Genomic DNA, 14,060 nt, shown 5'->3' on the forward strand with positions numbered 1-14,060 from the left:
AAAGGAAGAATGGCTCCTCCCCACTCCTAGATAGCATCCTCTAGTGCCTATTACAACTGCTGTTTCATTCTTTTCCTTCCAAATACACATCTGTCTTCAATGAGTCATTAGCTAGGGAAGTGTCAGTTTTACTATTCCTGTTTCTAGGGATGGAATATGCCAGCAAGGATAAAAGATATTTAAATAAGGGTCTTCCACACATCACACATTACAGGGGCAGATTGACCAATGCAGTTGAACCCATTTATCACACTGTGGTTTAGCAAACCACTAGCTTATATATAGCTGCAATCTCATATGCCATAATCTATACTTCCATTAAAAATAAACTGAATTTGCAGAGACACCCTGCGATAACAGCTTTACACAACAACATTAATAATATCACTATTGATCAAAACCCAGAATAAGACACGTCCATCTTATAAAGATTTTCATGGGCCACTAATAGAATGATTTTGTTTTAATGTTACAAAATAACAGAGCTTGGGGAGATGCAACTGTTTAATTCATTCTTTCCATTAATCCTTTGCTGCCCAGCAGATTTAAACAACCTCAGCCATCTGGTCTCCCAGTTCCTCTCATAAATAAGAAAAAAAGAAGCAATTTCTTCAACAGTTAATACTATCCTTAGACATGACTGCCATAAGTAAAGCAGGGAGAACTAGGTGTCCTCAAATAAATTTTAGTAGTGAAACAGCATACAAACTTTAATGACCCTAGAAAGCCAAGTACCTGCTTTTGCATGAGTCTCACCTCTGACTTTCTCCTCTCATATTTTTAAGCAAAAGAGTGATCTGCCCAGTAGCCTGCAATCATAGAATCTGAATGTTTTAAGTGGTTATTGGCCCTCAGCTTTGTCCATCAAGTTCTGGGTGACAGCTGGGATCTTCAGTTGTCACTTGAGAACATTCAGGCTGCCCCAGTCTGTCTTAGCATTCATTTGAAAAAGTGGTTGACAATATCAGAAGAGGAGATGTTGAATGACCTTTTCAAAGGAAGAATAAAGAGAAGAAGAAACCCTGAAGGTTTAATGAATACCATGCCCCACAGAGTTGGAAAGAAAAAGTAGTAGCCTTAACACTGACAGAAGGTATCCCTCACTGGTGACAGTCATGAGACTATTACAGGATGAAGGTAGTTTTACACAGAATTACATTTTCTTCTTGAGTGTCCCTCTCTTGCCTGACATTCTAGGGGTTTTCAACCTTTTTTAACTAGTGTACCCCTTCTGGTGGTGGCGGCCGGATGCAGGGCAGGGGAGAGGTGGAACTTGCACACAGCCACCACCGTAGCCCACTTTCCCATAGCCGGTCACACGTGGCTCCACGGGCTGCTGATGGGCCTCGCACCCGGCCAATTGTGTGCTGCCCATCAGCAGCCCACAGACCCACATGTGCAACCAGTCATGGGAAAGCGGTGCATGGCAGCGACAGGTGGTGGCGGCAGTGTAAGGTGGCGGCCACCGCGTGCAAGAGCCCCTCCACCCCCACATCTGGCCAGCTGGGTGGTGCCTGTGCAGCCCACAGAGAGGAGCCATTGCCCTCATCCCCCTGTGGCCCTGCTCCTGGGAGACAGTGGTGCAGGGTGTTGGGTGGTTGTGGCAGGTGCTGCATGCAAGCCCTCCCACCCCAAGTCTGTCCACAGAGAGGCACCACTGCCCTCAGCCCTCCTGCCCTGCTCCTGGGGGTGGGCACAGAAACACACTCCCCTCTCACTCCACCCCCTGTCATTGAGACCCTCTGTGCCTCGCTGCCCTCACGGCTCTGCAGGCAGGGGTTGCCGCGATGCCTCCTTGCCATGGGCTATTAGCAGAGGGTGGCAGCCTGGCAACCAATCAGGAAAGCGAGCTGTGGGGGGAGCAGGGCGGTGCCGCGGTGTGCTGCATGGGGCTGGTTGTGCCCCATGCACCCCTCCCCCTCCACCAGGTAAGAGGCAACATGTAGGAACATACTGAGGGGACACTACCATTGCATCCTGGGGCGCGCTCCATCCTCACCCGCCTATGTGTACCCCATATGACCTTTCTAAATACCCCCAGTTGACAGCCCCTGCTCTAGGCTGATCAATCACCAATAGCAGGACACCAGCAGCAGGAGTAAATGCTGCTGCACACAGATATAATATTCAAGAATCAATATTAGGGCACGGCCCCAGGCCAGCTGTATTTGAGTTACAGTACTGTAAAATGCTCTGACTGTTCTTTCTAATAATAGTAATACTTTCTTAAGGATCCCATTCATCAAGAATCTTGTTTTGGTGTTTGCTTCTTAGTTTGGAACCCGCAGTGGATTTCCTGAATTCCTTAACTCATCTGCATCCCAAGCAGCATGGCAAGGAGCAATCCAAGCACACTAGAGACTGTCATATGCAGAATCCCTGTCAAGTGTAAATGCTGCCTTCCAAATGTTACTGTTGAGTTATTTTTTGTCTAGGGTTGCTTGGGGAAGAGTATATTCTGTTGGTTTTTGGTCTAACACATGACTATGTTCCAGTGAAATGACTATAGTATTATTTATGACCTTTAAACAAACTTGCTTGTCTAAATTGTTGAGGCTTTTGCTTCAGGCACTTTGCAGTATTTCCTGTGGCATTTTGTGTTCAGTTTATTCTTGATGTCTCAACATTGCTATTTTGGTACTTGGAATTTCTGTCTTCTCTGTTTTTTTCTGAGCCTCTGGCCAATTCTTGCACAGCATTTTCTTATAATTTCTGTCTCACTCTGTAAACTTGCATGTGGGTCTCATGCTGAATGTTGTGTCACATTGTTGGCACTAGCCTTGTTGTTGTTACTTATTGTGGCTTTATGCTCATTTTGCTTCTGAGACATCCCTTGATCTTATTCCAGGAGGCAGATGAGTTTTTTTAGTAAGAAATAATTAATCACTATGTAATTCTGCTTCTTTGAATAGATCACCTTCCAGGATCTCAGTCATCTGCCCAAGTATCTTCAGAGTTTGGGAATTTCCTTTTTTCAGATTTTTTTTCTGTCAGACTGTGCTTATGTTTAGCATTTTGTCCTGGACAGCTAGGAAGGAGGGAGGAGGAAGGAGGAAGGGTTGGAGTTGTCAAAAATTAACTCCAGAAGTAGGAGAGTTCTCTCAGTTTTATTTTAAGGAATTAAAATTTAGAGGTGCAGATCATGAAAGATTACATCTTCAGAAAAGGAAAATTATTTTATAATCATTTTTTAACTGTAAAATTAAATGAACATTAGCAAAAGGAACTCAGTCTCAAATGTAATGATTGTATAATGGTAAGCTTTTACAAAATTGAAACCATTAAAAGTGTTTACTTTAAAACAAATTAAACCAGTTGTTTGTTAATGTTCCCTTTATGCGTTGGAAGTGGAAACACTGCAACACGAGGGCTGCTCTATACAAAGTTTGTGCACTGATCTACTTAAAATCAGTTCCTAAACCAATTTAGTTAAATAGGTGTGTATAATCTTTTTTAATTAAATCTAAGTTAAATCTATCTAAAGATATTTATAAACAAATTAAAGTGTATACACCAACAGAGTTTTACCACTTTGGTTTCTAAATCTCTTTATTTAAATCAGAGCACAAAACTTGAAGGCTTGTCTACGAAGAGTTTATTAATATATTTATACTGGTATGGTCTTCTATGTGGACACTTGACAGCAGTTACTTTGTGGTTTAATTTAAAACCCTGCCCAACTGATAAATTAAGGCAAGAAGACACTTTTACACAGGAACAAGAATGTTGGCATGGTGGTTATACTCATATACTTTTATTGATTTAAATCTGCCCTTTTTGGTTATCACAATAAAACCGTTTCCATTTTCTGGAAAGTAACTAAACATATTTTTCTTTTTTTTAACCAGAGAAGCAACGTGTCTTGAAACCCATTATCAAGTTGTACAATTTTTGAAACTGACATTTCTTAATTAAAAATAACAATTTCAGAATCCCCAAAAAACAGCTTATTTTATGTACACATGTAACAAACTTTCTGTAATGATTAGTCTCCAGGGTTAACAAAAATATTTATGCCCTGTTTTTTCCTAAGGGTAGCTTATTCGTTCATTAGAACAGAGGTCAGCAACCCCCCGGCACACGTGCCAAGCATGGCATGCAAGGCCATTTTGCTTGGCACACCGTGGCCAGCCTCCAAGCAGCTGCTGCCAGCCAGGGAGCCCAGGCTGCTCCCAGCAGGCAGCTGGGAGGCTGCAAGCCCTGCTGGAGGCAGACTGGGTTCCCTGGGCTAGCTGCAGTCAGGAGGCTGCAAACAGCTGCTTCAGGCTCCAGCACGCCAGTGCTCCAGCACCTTCCAAGGTAGACACTGTGGTTTTTTTGTTGCTCCAGCCAAAAAATGTTACCTACACCTGCCTTAGAACATAGGTTAGCAACACCCTCCCCTCCCCCAACCTGGAGCTTGTGACCTCACCCTTGTGGCACACTTACATTTCTGTCCCCCACCCCACAGCAAAATAACAGGCCTCTGCAACAAGAGGAAGCAGGTAAACACAGCCAAAGAGAGGTGCAGAGGACCGTGCTGTGGAGAGAATGATCAGCTCAGTGCAGCTGCATGCCACCTGATCCCACATGCTACCCCAGGCTGGGTCAGCCCTTCCTGGGCAGGATCCAAACTCTTTACAGGCAGAATCTTACCCATGGGTTGTCATCCTCTGCCCTAGAAAAGTAGAGCCCTAAGACCCTTGGCTAATCTTCAAAAGTTCAAAACTCTGATCAATAGTTCTAGTCACACATAGATGCTTGGATTCACATATGCACCAAATAGTTCAACAAGCATGTGTGCCAAGAGGGATCTGGGAGTTTATGGTGGATCATGGGCTCAACATGCATCAACCATGTTGTGGAGTTACAAGGCAAGGAAATGTCATTTTGGGTTGCATTAACCAAAGCCTTGCATGGAAGATATTGGACACGTATACACCACGCTACTTAATGCTGGTTTGAGCCGAGCTGGAATATTTTAAGAATGTAGAGCAGTCACTCTCAACCAGGGTGCCTCCAGATCTTTTGAATGGAGATAGATAAGGTGTGAGGAGATAAACAGATTCAGGCTTGTCCCCCCACCCCTACTGCCCGCCCCTCTTGAAGGAGGTGTAAGCACTGTAATAGGTAAACTGTTTTTTGAAATGAGGTGCTACTCAATTCACAGTTACAGAGGGGTGTCTTGAATCCCAAAAGGCTGAGAACCACTGATGTAGAGAACTGGAAAGAATCCAGAGGTGACTGACAGAGATGATACAAAAGGTTAAAGCAGCTATGTTTGCAGAACAAAAATAAGGGGAGATGTGATGGCAGTCTTAACACACTTGAAAGACTGCCATGAAGAGGGAAGACTTGAGGCAGTGGGTTTGACTACAGCCTACAGCAAAGCAAATTTAGATTGAATATGGAGGAGGGGACACCTTTCCTAACGCTCAGAACAAAGAAGGAATCTTCTTCAGATGTTTTCAAGAAGCTTGCTAGGATGGTTTAGAAACAGCAAGTCTTGCCTGTATTTGGGGGGTGGGCTATGTGACCTCAGAAATCCCTTACAACTTTGTAATTCTATGATTGATTCAAAGTCTGAATACCCAAACAGCCTGGCTCACTTACTTCACCAAGTAAAAGGAAAAATCATTTAAAAAAGAAAATAAAAATCAAACAATAACTTTGTAACTAGATTGCTCTCTCACACATACTGTAAAACTGTGGATTTATACCTAACTTGCAGTCACATAACCTTAATTATGCCAAGTGGGATGGCAGTAAGAACTAGGAACAATACCGTATTTTCCCCCAAAAAGGACACCTGAGCAGGATTGCTTGCCCACTCGGCCCTAAGAAATTATTGTTGCTAGATGACAGCCATGGCTGGCAATGGACATGTTGCTGTTTCTGCTTGTTTCCATTTGCAGTCACAATGAAGCCAACAACTAGCACGAAGTGAAGAAAGATGATTTTGTTTCACAGAAGTTTTTATTTCAAATGTTATTTTGTTCCGATTGGAAAGGAAATGGCAGAAAGCTGAAACCGCACCAGGAAATGCTGTCTCCCATTCTGCCGCTCTGTGGAGGTCTGGGAGACACTCGACCAGGCAGGCTGCCACAGATCTGGGCAGGCATCTTGGCAAGAAACTAGGCAGGTTTTGAAACACACCTGGCAGGAACCCTGTATCCGGGTAGCTCTGGCACGATTCAAACTCCGTAGTTCCACTGAGGGTGCAGTGTTTGGTGCCCGGAACCTTCCTACCAGCACCGGCGCTACTAGCAATGCCCAGGGGTCCCGCACCCCCCTAAGACAAACGCTCCCTCTACCCTGATGTGGTGCTCCGATTTCTGCTCCCTGCCCAGCGGCCCCTACATCTCCTGCTTGTCCCGCCCAGACCTGCAACAAGAGCTCGAGGCTCCCGCCCGCGCTCCCTGCCCACTTTTAACTTTGTTTCCTCCCCCTCCCTTTAGCTGAGGGCAGGGTAAGGGCAGCGGCTTCAGCATCCCCTGGCACGCATGCGTGCAACTCCGAGGCACGCTCCAGAGCCAAGTGACGTGTGGCCGCCGCGGCAGGGTTGGGCGCGAGGCAGGGGGGGAGGGGGAGAAGGCCGCGCGCGCTCGCGCCCTGTTTCCTAGCCCAGCCCGCCCGGGATTGGTGCAGGCCCGGACCTGGCGGCCCCGAATGCAAGGCCCCAGCGGCGGCAGCTGCGGCGGCAGAGTGCTGCGGCCTCCCCCCCACCCAGCCCCCGGCCCGCACGGCGCACGGAGCCGCACAGGTGAGCGTAGCGGCCGGGTGGGGGACAATGGAGGCGGGTAGGCCTCGCGCAGGCCGCGCTTGAGGCCTGGCCGCTTGGCCGCCGCCCGCGGGCTCGGACACCCCCCTCCTGCACCGCCCGGACGAGCGGGCCTCGGCCGCCGCCGCCCCTTCCCCCGCGGAGCGGTGTGCGCGGCCCCCGCGGCTGATCCCTGCCGCCGAGCGGCCTTGCGGGCGGCGAGAAAATGGCGGAAAACAAAATGGCGGCTGCCGGGCCAGGCAGCGCCGCGGCCTCCCGGCGCCTCCTCCCTCCATTCCCCCCGCCCACACTCCTCTGGCCCTGGAGCGGCGCACGCAGCGGGGGGGGGTGGGGCGGGCTCGGGCCTGGTGGGCGGCCTAGGGCGGGAGGCGGAAGGGCCCACGGCTGTACCCGGCATGGGGCCTTTCGCGGACGCCCCGAGCGTGGGGACGCGCCAAGTGGGGGCTGCGGCTTTTATTGTTCGCTTGTGATGGGCCCCGCGCACGACCGCTGCACCTTGCGCATGCGTCCTCCGCCGCGCCCTTCCGTGCGTGCGCGGCCCGCGGCCCGGCTGCGCGCTCGCGCCGGCGGTCACGTGTCCCAGGGCAGCCTCTTGCCCGGCACGAGGGGGCGGCTGCGGCTCTGGGGCTTTGCGCTGTGTGGGGGTGGAGGGAGTGCGCTGGGTTGTTTACCTACTTCTGCTGCGGCGCCGGCTGCAGGGTCTGGGCCTCATCAGGCTCGTGAGAGCCTCCCCGTGCCTTTCCCTGCACCGCTGCTGAAGGTGTCTCCGCGCGGCGGAGGGCGTCGGGCTCCGCTGAGTGCCCGCTGAGCCCCGTTCTCACGCAGCCCCTAGGTGTTTCTAGGACGGGTTTCGGTTGCAGACTGACTTCATGAGGTTCTCACAGGGCTGCAGGCAGATTCCACTGGTGCAGGCGTTTGATTCCAGGTAGCAGCTTTTTAGAGGCAGAGGGGAAAGAGCTGCTGCTGCTTTTACTTCAGCACTGAAGCAAAAACTCGCTGTGTATTAGATAATTTAGGCACAGGCATTGCAAGCATTGTGAGTAACCTTTATACCAGCGGCTTACCCATTGAGTGTGGTGGAACTGCTTACTAGGCAAAACTGCAGACATACTTTCCTGGCAGGACCAGGTCCTTTCTATGTATAGAGCAAAATATATTGACAGTTTTACCCAAGGTGTGTTTTGGTGTAGTGCTGATGTTTCCGTAAGTTATTACCCCACTATTTAGATGAGAGAGAAATTGCCACCTGTAAAACACAGCCTCATTATAAATACCGTAACAGCCCACCAAAACCTGTGTAGATATTTGGAGCCCTATTGTGTGTGTCCGAGCTGGTAGGAAGATGTGTTCTAGAAAAAAGGCAGGCAGGGTTCTTTGGGTTTTCGGGGCATTGAAGAATATCTTACGTTTACATTTAAGCTTCTTGCCACTTGGAAAATTTATCAGGAGAAGATGAAAGAAAATGTTCCTTAATTAACAAAAGTAAAAATACTAAGGCTTAGGTAGGAAGCAATAATGCTGTTGGAGGTGGGCAGCCCTTTTCAATTTCAGTTATAGTTCTAATGAAAACTTAAAGCACTTAGCAAGTATGTGAACAGCAATATATACTCTCAGGCACTCATAAACTATGTGATCCCCAGTGCAATGGTTTTCCTACTCTATCCACACTGCATCTGTAGATTTCATTGTAAGATCTCAGTCAGGGCCTGAGCCCTTTTTGAGAGAGAGGCCTGGGACAAATAATTGTAAAGCCTCTCTGTAGATCTGTTCAAGATTTGAAAATTACCAGCAGCAGGATTTTTAAATTACAACTTTTACCACAAGCCAGTTAAGAGGCTAGTAACTCTCTTTTCCTAAGAAAGCAAAACAGCTTGTACATTAAAAGATGGTGGGTGGGGTGGGGTTTAGAGTACATCTGAAGATAACAACATGAGCTTGGCCTGTGTGGATCTCCTTATTTTCTAGACTCTCCTGGCAGTGGGTTCCAAAGTAACTCCTTTAACAAGACAAGTTTTCTAGAACTGTTAAAAAAGAGAAATAATGGATAGTAGAGAACACCGTTGAGCTATGAAAGAAACGCGATTTATTTGCTTCTGTGCACTGTGTCTTTCCAATTAACATTTTGTTTAAATGAAAGAATAATTTTGACAGGTGTAATTGTTTAATACAGGGGGGTGGGAGATTCACTTAAGGTTTCTGGTATAGGTTTGTGCTACTTCATCTTTGCTTCTGAAGGCAGTTTTGTATAAGTTAAATGAACCACCTCCTCTTTTTTTTATAGATGTTTACTGTGTATTCACCACCACGGGGGAAAAAATCTAATGAGCCACTATTAACGTACTACACATGTCTGGGGGTGGGACAGTCCAGGGCATATGCTGCATGCATTCCCCTGTATGCTCATTCTGATCTGGAATCAGGCCCACAGATTGGCCCCATGTACTAGAAAGTGCAGAGCCAGTCAAGCAGGGGCGCCTCATACAACGCACGCCCCATGCTGGCTTCATGCACGAGCTCCAAACTGATGTCAGTGCATGCAGGGCTGGTACATGATGTGCATGGCATGAGCTGCCTGCACTGAACTAGTCCTGTGTTTGACAACCCTGAACTAATGTGTTTGTGTTTGTGAGATATATAGATATACATGTCAAACCACTGTTTGTTGAAGGGACATATTTACACTATAAAAAGAACTGCATTTTTTCCGTTGACAACATCGTTCCCTGGCCACAACTCTGTTAGAGGTCATCCATGCTACAGATTTTAAAGAAATCCCTGGTTTGGTTGAATTTGAAAAAGGGAACAAAAGATGAAGTAGCAGAAACCTATAACTAGAAAGCACTTGACTTCAAACCAACACAGCTAACCATGCGTCTGCTCATGGACGGTACCACACTTGTAATGGACTGCAGTAAGTCTACACAAGAAACTTACTCTATTCATGTCCTTTCACAGCAACTAATGACATCGGCTTCAAACCACGAAAGCTTGTACTATACACATATACAATATCTGCTTTAGTTAGTCTGTAAGGTGCAAATCTACCCTATCTTCTATTTTTAAATGTAAATATACTTTAAGGATCACTTTCTTTTGAGGTTCTGAGGACCTTCGGCAAAGCCTCAGCAATACCATGTATGTAATTGCTCCAGTTTCAACAATTAGTTGCTAGCCTTTTGGTGTACCTGCAGCAGCCAGTAAGCCTAGGATAGATAGGGAAAACTAAAAATTATTCCTGCTAGGTACTTGTGTGGTTCATATTTTGTATGTGTTTAGGATTTGTGCTACTACACCTACGTGGGTGGTTGGCCGTCAGTTGCAAGAATTGGTGGAAAATTCTAGAGGTACGGCCTGAATGCTCTCAGCTGCCTTTTAATCAAGTGGAAATTGAGCATACACTGTGTGATTGGTCCCTGTATGGTACTGGGCGCGTCTACAGGAGACTCCCATGGCAAAGTAGATTAATTCTACTGAGCATTAGCGCAGCGTGAAAAAACCATGCTAATGTGCAGTAGAATTAGCCTACTGCAAGTTAGCATTACTTAAAAAGCATGCACTGGTGCCAGTGCACACTAGTGCAGATTACGGTGCTTTAAAATAGTACCTGTTTAATAAACACGTAGATGTGCCCACCTCTTCTCATTTTTTAATCTTGCTATTTGGAAAAGTAATCTGTCCTTGTCAAAAATTTAATTTTTTTTGTTTGCAAAATTAGACAGCAGACTTGTGTGGAATTTTCTCAGTACTAAAATGCATCATTTAATTAGATAAATCCAGTTAATCATACAGTCATAAAATTGGGGTTGGAAGGGACCTTAGGAGGTCACCAGTCATCTAGTCCAACTCGCTGCACAAAGCAGGAGCACCCCCAACTAGGTCATCCCAACCAAGGCTTTGTCTAGTTAGGTTTTTAAAGCCTCTAAGGATGGTAATGCCACCATCTCTCTGGGTAGCTGTCCCAGTGTTTTATTACCCTCCTAGTGAGAGTTTTTCCAAACATCTAACCCAAACTTCCCTTGCTGCAACTTGAGACCATTGCTCCTTGTTCTGTCAGCTGCCACCACTGCGAACAGCTAGCCCCATCCTCTTTGGAACCACCCTTCAGATAGATGAAGACTGCTATGAAATCCCCCCTCAGTCTTCTCTTTTCCAGGCTCTAAGTCCAGCTCCTTCAGCCTCTCCTCAGAAGTCATGTGCCCTAGCCCCTAATCATTTTTGTGGCTGTGCAGTAGACTCTTTTCAATTTGTCCACATCCTTTTGGTAGGGGGGGCCCAAAACTGGTCACAGTGTTCTCTATGTGGCCTCACCAGTGCCAAATGGAGAGGAATAATTACTCCCTTTGATCTACTGAAAACAATTCTACTAATGCAGCCTCATATGCTGTTAGCCTGCTTCGCAATCAAGACACACTGCTGGCTCATATTCAGCTTATTGTCTGCTGTAACCCCCAGGTCTTTTACTGCAGATCTGTTATTTAGCCAGCCAGTTCCCAGCCTGTACCAGTGCATGGTATTGTTCCATCCTAAGTGCAGGCCTTTGCACTTGCCATTATTTAACCTCCTGAGGTTTCTCTTGGTCCGATCCTCCAATTGTCTAGGTCTTTCTAACAAATTTGACAAGTTTTTATATTTACATTTTGGCAAGTTGCATATGTAAAAAAGCAGAGAATATCACAAACTAGCCTCTCTGTAATCTAGCATCTTCCCTTACGTAAAATAATTTAGGATTACTCATATAAAATATTTTAGAGGCTAAGGACTCAGTTGGAAATTGTTACTGGGTTATTAATTGTGAAATTACTACTATAAACTGGCTTAAACCTGGTTTTCTTAGAGGTATAAGCTTTGGCAGCAGTCATAAGAAGTGTTTATGGCTATGGGAATAATTTGAGAATACCTGAGCACTACGTTTGTAGTCGGAAAAGTAGGTGGTTTGAAGATTTCATAGATTAGGGCTGGAGGGGACCTCAGAAGATCATCGAGTCCAGCCCCCTGCCCGAGGGGCAGGAAGTCAGCTGGGGTCATAGGATCCCAGAAAGATAAACATCCAAATTTCTCTTGAAGGTGTTCAATGTAGGTGCTTGAACCGCCTCCGATGGCAGGCTATTCCAGACCTTGGGGGTTTGGACAGTAAAGAAATTCTTCCTTATGTCCAGACTAAAATGGTCTTAAAGTAGTTTATAACTGTTTGACCTCGTCATCCCTTGAGGCGCTCTGGTGAACAGACGTTCCCTCAGATACTGGTGGTCACCCCTGATAAACAGAGATGGCCATCAGATCACCCCTGAGCCTGCACTTTTTCCAAGCTAAAGAGCCCCATAGCTCTCAGCCTGTCGTCGTAAGTTCTGTTTTCCTGACCTCTGATCATGTATGTGGCTCTTCTCTGGACTCTTAAGCATCTCTGCATCCTTTTTGAATTGTGGGGCCCAAAACTGGACGTGGTACTTCAGCTGCGGCCTTACCAAGGCCAAGTACAAAGGGAAAATGACGTCCTGGGATTTGGTTGAGAAGCGTCTGTGGATGCAAGCCAGCATTTTGGTCGCTTTACTAGCCACAGCATCACATTGCAGGCTTATGTTCATCTTGTGGTCAGTGATGACCCCCAAGTCTCTTTCTTCCGTGGTGCTAGCCAGTGTAGCCCTGCCAAGCCTAAAAGGATGTTGCAAGTTCTTCCTCCCAAGGTGGAGAACCTTGCATTTTTCAGTGTTAAACACCATCAGGTTCTCATCCGCCCATTTGCTGAGCCTGTCCACGTCAGTCTGGATCGCCTGCCTGTCTTCAGGTGTGGATGTTTTGCCCCAGAGTTTGGTGTCATCGGCGAACTTGGGCAGTCCACTTCTGACTCCAGTGTCCACATCATTAATGAAGATGTTGAACAGTATGGGTCCAAGAACAGAGCTTTGGGGGATCCCACTGGTCACAGGGCACCATGATGATTGACTTTCGTCAGTTACCTCCCTCTGGGTCGGTCCGACCGACCATGGAGCCAATTTCCCAGCCGGCGGATCGTGGTGGACCCAAGGCCACAATTGGCCAGTTTCACCAAGAGGTGATCATGGGATACCAGATCGAAGGCTTTTTTTGAAGTCAAGATATATGACATCAATCTCTTCTCCCTTGTCCAGGTGATAGGTCACCTACATTTAGTTTCTGTTTTGGATAGTTTCTTATTCAGGTAGTAATGAATCTATCTATTAGAGCCACCACTGAAATCAGGACAAACTCATGAATGGAAATTGTGGAATTAGATCCTTACATGTTTACTTTTTCCACTATTTCTGAGTAGCTGTTTACAGTGTTACTGTGCCTATCAAAATAGTTATTTCTTTCTAGTATGGAAGGATTCAAAACTTCCATTTGGAATTAGGCACCCCAGCTGTACAAAGAACAAACTTTCTTTGCTTTTGAGACATTTATATACTAATCAGGGTTGTCTAGCTTCTGAGCTAGTCACACCCCACTAGCCACATCAGTGGGGCAGCAGGCTGAACAGGCCACACCAGTGTGAGCCATGGTTCTGGCCCCCTTCCCAGTCGCACATGACAGGAATTTTCCCCTCTTCATCCCCTTGCTGCACAGGGGCAACCTCTAGATACTGTGGGTTGCACCATACCGCAACCCTCTTTGGGGTGATCATAGGAAGTAGAAGCCAGAGGAGGGAGGGGAAGGTTGAAGACTGACTGCTACTGTGGCAGCTGGCTAGGAGCACACAGGTACTATAAATTCATTTAAAGGACAGCATGAAACAAGTATATTTGTACAAATATTAGGAGAGAAGGGATAGAAAGGATAACGGGGAGATTAAGAAAGTGATGTGGTAGTTCGTTTTCTTCAGATGCCCTTTATGTATTCCTTGTTGTGGGATTGGTGCCCCTGATCAGTAGAATTTTCTGGAAGGCGATGGCTGTTTTCCCTGCCACCCTCATGGGGGATGCCAAGTGTACAGAAGGGGTTGTGGCCTCAGTTCTTTCTTCAGTGAAGCTAGGGATAGAAATCCCAGTTTAAGTGATCCAAAACTGGTTTAAATCTGTAACAGAAAAGAAGTTCAGTGCACATAAACCACTTTAAAAATAGCTAAAATCAGTTTAAAATAAACCTGGTTGAATGTAGTACCAGACTTAACTGATTTAAGTCAAATCAGTTTATGGAACTTTTGTCCTAGATCTATTCCCAATTCAAGTTAACTCACAGTCCCCCATCATCCCAGAAGGCTTTGCAGCCCTGGACTGTGCTGTCTGCTCTAGAGGAGCAGGGCTGGCCCCTCCCATAGCTATCACAGAGCTAAGGCACTAAAGCCTCT

General features: G+C 46.5%; 1 protein-coding gene across 3 annotated transcripts in view; it reads left to right on the forward strand.

Moving 5' to 3' along the window:
- Positions 1–5,956: 5,956 nt before the first annotated feature.
- Positions 5,957–14,060, forward strand: part of ZNF711 (ZFX family zinc finger ZNF711) — a 48,241-nt gene continuing 40,137 nt past the window's right edge. For 2 of the 3 annotated variants that reach the window (XM_090059418.1, XM_090059417.1), the window contains exon 1: positions 5,957–6,742. The gene's annotated coding sequence lies outside the window, so the exon portion shown is untranslated. The remainder of the gene's footprint in view (positions 6,743–14,060) is intronic. The other variant, XM_090059419.1, reaches the window with a different exon arrangement.

The sequence above is a fragment of the Crocodylus siamensis genome, chromosome 8 (assembly GCF_052110815.1).
Source record: "Crocodylus siamensis isolate JL-2025a chromosome 8, ASM5211081v1, whole genome shotgun sequence".
In the NCBI taxonomy this organism is placed as follows: domain Eukaryota; kingdom Metazoa; phylum Chordata; order Crocodylia; family Crocodylidae; genus Crocodylus; species Crocodylus siamensis.